The following is a 7,264-nucleotide window of genomic DNA, read 5'->3' as shown; positions in this document are numbered from 1 at the left end:
ATGACTAGCTAGGTTGTGACATGGACCTACGAAGTTCAGTAGCAACTTGCTTAAAAGTACCTTGATCATCATCATTAATTTCCTCTCCAGTTGGTGTAGGCACCACAGGAACATTTTCCTGAGCTGCACTACTTTCTTGTTCAAGAGGTAGTACTTCATCGAGTTCTACTTTCCTCCCACTTACTCCTTTCGAGAGAAACTCTTTTTCCAGAAAGGATCCGTTCTTGGCAACAAAGATCTTTCCCTCGGATCTTAAGTAGAAGGTATACCCAATGGTTTCCTTAGGGTATCCTATAAAGACGCATTTTTCCGACTTGGGTTCGAGCTTTTCAGGTTGAAGTTTCTTGACATAAGCATCGCATCCCCAAACTTTTAGAAACGACAGCTTAGGTTTCTTCCCAAACCATAATTCATACGGTGTCATCTCAACCGATTTAGACGGTGCCCTATTTAAAGTGAATGTAGCTGTCTCTAGAGCGTATCCCCAAAATGATAGCGATAAATCGGTAAGAGACATCATAGATCGCACCATATCCAATAGAGTGCGATTACGACGTTCGGACACACCGTTACGCTGAGGTGTTCCTGGCGGCGTGAGTTGTGAAACGATTCCACATTTTCTTAAGTGTGTACCAAATTCGTGACTTAAATATTCTCCTCCACGATCCGATCGTAAGAATTTTATCTTTCGGTCACGTTGATTCTCTACTTCATTCTGAAATTCCTTGAACTTTTCAAAGGTCTCTGACTTGTGTTTCATCAAGTAGACATACCCATATCTACTCAAGTCATCAGTGAGAGTGAGAACATAACGATATCCTCCGCGAGCCTCAACGCTCATTGGACCGCACACATCGGTATGTATGATTTCCAACAAGTTGGTTGCTCGCTCCATTGTTCCGGAGAACGGAGTCTTGGTCATTTTACCCATGAGGCATGGTTCGCATGTGTCAAATGATTCATAATCGAGAGACTCTAAAAGTCCATCAGCATGGAGCTTCTTCATGCGCTTGACACCAATGTGACCAAGGCGGCAGTGCCACAAGTATGTGGGACTATCATTATCAACTTTACTTATTTTGGTATTCACACTATGAATATGTGTAACATTACGTTCGAGATTCATTAAGAATAAACCATTGACCATCGGGGCAGGACCATAAAACATATCTCTCATATAAATAGAACAACCATTATTCTCGGATTTAAATGAGCAGCCATCTCGTATTAAACGAGATCCAGATACAATGTTCATGCTCAAACTTGGCACTAAATAACAATTATTGAGGTTTAAAACTAATCCCGTAGGTAAACGTATAGGTAGCGTGCCGACGGCGATCACATCGACCTTGGAACCATTCCCGACGTGCATCGTCACCTCGTCCTTCGCCAGTTTCCGTTTATTCCGCAGCTGCTGCTGTGAGTTACAAATGTGAGCAACAACACCGGTATCAAATACCCAGGAGTTACTACGAGTACTGGTAAGGTACACATCAATTACATGTATATCAAATATACCTTTAGTGTTGCCGGCCTTCTTGTCCGCTAAGTATTTGGGGCAGTTCCGCTTCCAGTGACCCTTCCCCTTGCAATAAAGGCACGCAGTCTCAGGCTTGGGTCCATTCTTTGACTTCTTCCCGGCAACTGGCTTACCGGGCGCGGCAACATCTTTGCCGTCCTTCTTGAAGTTCTTCTTACCCTTGCCCTTGTTGAACTTAGTGGTCTTACTGACCATCAACACTTGATGTTCTTTCTTGATTTCAACCTCTGCTGACTTCAGCATTGAGAATACTTCAGGAATGGTCTTCACCATCCCCTGCATATTGTAGTTCAACACAAAGCTCTTGTAGCTCGGTGGGAGCGACTAAAGGATTCTGTCAATGACCGCCTCTTCCGGGAGGTTGATCTCCAACTGGGACAGGCGGTTGTGCAACCCAGACATTTTGAGTATGTGCTCACTGACAAAACTATTTTCCTCCATCTTACAACTATAGAACTTGTCGGAGACTTCATATCTCTCGACCCAGGCATGAGCTTGGAAAACCATTTTCAGCTCCTCGAACATCTCATATGCTCCGTGCTTCTCAAAACGCTTTTGGAGCCCCGGTTCTAAGCTGTAAAGAATGCCGCACTGAACGAGGGAGTAATCATCAGCACGTGATTGCCAAGTGTTCATAACGTCTTTGTTCTCTGGGATGGGTGCTTCACCTAGCGGTGCATCTAGGACATAATATTTCTTGGCTGCTATGAGGATGATCCTCAGGTTCCGGACCCAGTCCGAATAGTTGCTGCCATCATCTTTCAGCTTGGTTTTCTCTAGGAACGCGTTGAAGTTCATGTTGACATGAGCGTTGGCCATTTGATCTACAAGACATATTTTGCAAAAGTTTTAGACTAAGTTCATGATAATTAAGTTCATCTAATCAAATTATTTAATGAACTCCCACTCAGATTAGACATCCCTCTAGTCATCTAAGTGTTACACGATCCGAGTCGACTAGGCCGTGTCCGATCATCATGTGAGACGGACTAGTCATCATCGGTGAACATCTCCATGTTGATCGTATCTTCTATACGACTCATGTTCGACCTTTCGGTCTCGGTGTTCCGAGGCCATGTCTGTACATGCTAGGCTCGTCAAGTTAACCCTATGTGTTCTGCATGTGTAAATCTGTCTTACACCCGTTGTATGTGAACGTAAGGATCTATCACACCCGAGCATCACATGGTGCTTCGAAACGACGAACTTTAGCAACGGTGCACAGTTAGGGGGAATACTTTCTTGAAATTATTATAAGGGATCATCTTATTTACTACCGCCGTTCTAAGTAAACAAGATGCATTCAACATAATAAACATCACATGCAATTATATAGTAGTGACATGATATGGCCAATATCATATAGCTCCTTCGATCTCCATCTTCGGGGCTCCATGATCATCTTCGTCACCGGCATGACACCATGATCTCCATCATCATGATCTCCATCATTGTGTCTTCAAGAAGTTTTCACGCCAACGACTACTTCTACTTCTATGGCTAACGCGTTTAGCAATAAAGTAAAGTAATTTACATGGCGTTCTTCAATGACACGCAGGTCATACAAAAAATAAAGACAACTCCTATGGCTCCTGCCGGTTGTCATACTCATCGACATGCAAGTCGTGATTCCTATTACAAGAACATGATCTCATACATCACAGTATATCATTCATCATTCATCACAACTTCTGGCCATATCACATCACATGACAATTGTTGCAAAAACAAGTTAGACGTCCTCTAATTGTTGGTGCATCTTTTACGTGGATGCAATTGGGTTCTAGCAAGAATGTTTTCTTACCTACGAATAACCACAACGTGATTTTGTCAACTTCTATTTACCCTTCATAAGGACCCTTTTCATCTAATCCGCTCCAACTAAAGTAGGAGAGACAGACACCCTCTAGCCACCTTATGCAACTAGTGCATGTCAGTCGGTGGAACCTGTCTCACGTAAGCGTACGTGTAAGGTCGGTCCGGGCCGCTTCATCCCACAATACCACTGAAGCAAGAAAAGACTAGTAGCGGCAAGCAAGTTGACAAGATCTATGCCCACAATAAAATTGTGTTCTACTCGTGCAATAGAGAACTATGCATAGACCTAGCTCATGATGCCACTATTGGGGAACGTTGCAGAAAATAAAATTTTTCCTACGGTTTCACCAAGATCCATCTATGAGTTCATCTAAGCAACGAGTCATGGGAGAGAGATTGCATCTACATACCACTTGTAGATCGCGTGCGGAAGCGTTCAAGGGAACGGTGATGATGGAGTCGTACTCGCCGTGATTCAAATCACCGATGACCAAGTGCTGAACGGACAACACCTCCGCGTTCAACACACGTACGGTACAGACGACGTCTCCTCCTTCTTGATCCAGCAAGGGGGAAGGAGAGGTTGAGGAAGAAGGCTCCAGCAGCAGCACGACGGCGTGATGATGGTGGAGAGGCAGTACTCCGACAGGGCTTCGCCAAGCGCTCAACGTAGGAGGAGAGGTGTTGGGGAGGGGAGGGGCTGCGCCTTGGATCAGGTGTTCAGCCCTCCCCTCGCCCGTATATTTATAGGGGAAGGGGGAAGGGGGACGGCCCCCTCTAGCTGAGATCTAGAGGGGGGGGTGGCCAGGGAGGGGGCTTGCCCCCCAAGCAAAGGGGGTGCGCCCCCTTTAGGGTCCCCCCCAACCCTAGGCGCATGGGCCCAAGGGGGGGGCGCCCAGCCCACCAGGGGCTGGTTCCCTGCCCCATGCGGCCCATCAGGCCCTCCGAGAGGGGTGGCCCCTCCCGGTGGACCCCCGGAACCCTTCCGGTGGCCCCGGTACAATACCGATATGCCCCCAAAACTTTCCGGTGTCCGCATGACAACTTCCCATATATAAATCTTTACCTTCGGACCATTCCAGAACTCCTCGTGACATCCGGGATCTCATCCGGGACTCCTACCAACATTCGGTAATCACATACAAGTCTTCCTAATAACCCTAGCATCACCGAACCTTAAGTGTGTAGACCCTACGGGTTCGGGAGACACGCAGAAATGACCGAGATGGCTCTCCGGTCAATAACCAACAGCGGGATCTGGATACCCATGTTGGCTCCCACATGCTCCTCGATGATGTCATCTAATGAACCACGATGTCGAGGATTCAATCAACCCCGTATACTATTCCCTTTGTCAATCGGTACATTACATGCCTGAGACTCGATCGTCGGTATCCCAATACCTCGTTCAGTCTCGTTACCGGCAAGTCACTTTACTCGTACCGTAATGCATGATCCCGTGACCAGACACTTGGTTACCTTGAGCTCATTATGATGATGCACTACCGAGTGGGCCCAGTGATACCTCTCCGTCATATGGAGTGACAAATCCCAATCTCGATCCGTGTCAACCCAACAGTCACTTTCGGAGATACCTGTAGTGCACCTTTATAGTCACCCAGTTACGTTGTGACGTTTGGTACACCCAAAGCACTCCTACGGTATCCGGGAGTTACACGATCTCATGGTCTAAGGAAGAGATACTTGACATTGGAAAAGCTCTAGCAAAACGAACTACACGATCTTGTGCTATGCTTAGGAATGGGTCTTGTCCATCACATCATTCTCCTAATGATGTGATCCCGTTGTCAACGACATCTAATGTCCATAGTCAGGAAACCATGACTATCTGTTGACCAACGAGCTAGTCAACTAGAGGCTTACTAGGGACATATTGTGGTCTATGTATTCACACGTGTATTACGATTTCCGGATAATACAATTATAGCATGAATAAAAGACAATTATCATGAACGAGGAAATATAATAATAATGCTTTTATTATTGCCTCTAGGGCATATTTCCAACAGCTTCTTCCCTGGTGACAACATATCTTCCTTTTGTCTGATAATCAAAAAGGTATGGAGTAGGAAGAGTAACAGGGACGACGTTGCGTCTGTTATAGGTTAGTCGATAATGGAGGAATTTTTCATTCCTCTCAAGAAAATGATGGTCAAACATAGCTTCTTTATCCAAATAAATAGGAGGTACAATCATATCCCCCTCTCGTGGAGCTATATTAAGAAAATTAGCCACACAAGTTGCATAAATTCCTCCAAAGAAATCTCCCCTTCTATTATTATTATGCAACCTACGTGCAACTATTGCCCCCATGTTATAACCTCTAAAACCTGACACAACACTCTTGAGGACACAAAGATCAGGGGCACACATGTGACATACTTTGTCCTTACCGTTAATGCATCTACCAATAAAGAGAGCAAAGTAATGTATAGCAGGAAAATGAATGCTCTCTATGGTAGCTTGTGTTATGTCCCTAGATTCTCCCACAGTAATACTAGCAAGAAAATTTCTAACTTCAGATTTGGGAGGATCATTAATATTACCCCACTGAGAGAGTTTGCAAGCAGTTGTAAAATCCTGTAAATCCATCGTATAAGATGTATCATAAATATCAAACATAACACTAGGAGAATTACACGAAGAAATATATTCGAACCTCCGCACAAAGGAATCAGTCAATTGATAATATTGAGGACACCTATCTTGTAAGAAGTCCTCCAGCTCGGCATTACACACATACGCGTCAAATTCCTCCTTGAAGCCTGCTTCGACCATAAAATCATCGGATGGCCACTCGCAAGCCCGTACATTTGCGTCCCTTGGCAAATTAACATCTTGTTCACGTATAGCAATCCTAGGCCCTTTCTTTGCCGAGGAACCACCTTGGTACATTCTTCTAAGCATATTTATTTTTCTGAAAATTTCTAAAATTTTAGTAACTTCAAAATAAAAGTGGATAAAACTAAACAAGATTGATAGCAACTACTCCTACAAGTGCATAGAGCCTATATCATGCATTGGAATTGCTTGGGACCTCAGAAATTTAACATGCAAGCTCAAGAACATGGTCACCTATGCAGCAAAAATTTGCAATGAATAAAGCACTAGAACAAAAACTAATTGGACCAACAGAGGAGTCACATACCAAACAAAAATCTCCCAAAAAAGTTTTGCGAATGGAGCTTTGAGCTAAGAGATTGAAAATCGCAGCAAAATGAGCTAGAACTCGGGCATGAGCTGGATGGGGATTTTCTTTGGGTAGAAGATGAAGTGTGTGGGTGCTGGCATAAGTGGAGGGGAGCCACTAGGGGCCCACGAGACAGGAGGGCACGCCCTGCTCTCTCGTGGCCTGGTGCTTGGCCCTCCTACAGTGTTTTCAGTGCCTAAAATACTCAAATATTCCGGAAAAAATCATACTAAATTTGCAGGGCATTTGGAGCATTTTATTTTCGGACTATTTTTTAATGCACGAATAATTCAGAAAACAGACAGATAATACTATTTCTGCTTTATTTATTCTAAATAACAGAAAGTAAAAAGAGGGTACAGAAGGTTGTGCCTTCTAGTTTCATCCATCTCGTGATCATCAAAATGAATCCACTAATAAGGTAAATCAAGTCTTGTTAACATACTCATTCCGAATAACACGAAACCGGAGAAATTTCGAATAACACTAAGTTACCTCAACGGGGATATGGAAATCCCCAACAATAAGAATATCATACTTTTTCTTGACAGTAGGGAGAGGAAATTCAAAACCTCCAAAAATGATAGTTGGAACTTTTTCAAAAGAATTGATACTATGAACTAGAGATTGTTTCCTCGGAAAGTGTATCGTATGCTCATTACCATTAACATGAAAAGTGACATTGCCTTTGTTGC

This window comes from Triticum aestivum, chromosome 5B (assembly GCF_018294505.1).
Source record: "Triticum aestivum cultivar Chinese Spring chromosome 5B, IWGSC CS RefSeq v2.1, whole genome shotgun sequence".
Classification (NCBI taxonomy): domain Eukaryota; kingdom Viridiplantae; phylum Streptophyta; class Magnoliopsida; order Poales; family Poaceae; genus Triticum; species Triticum aestivum.
The sequence above is the reverse complement of the archived record's forward strand: the minus strand, read 5'-3'. Positions refer to the sequence as shown.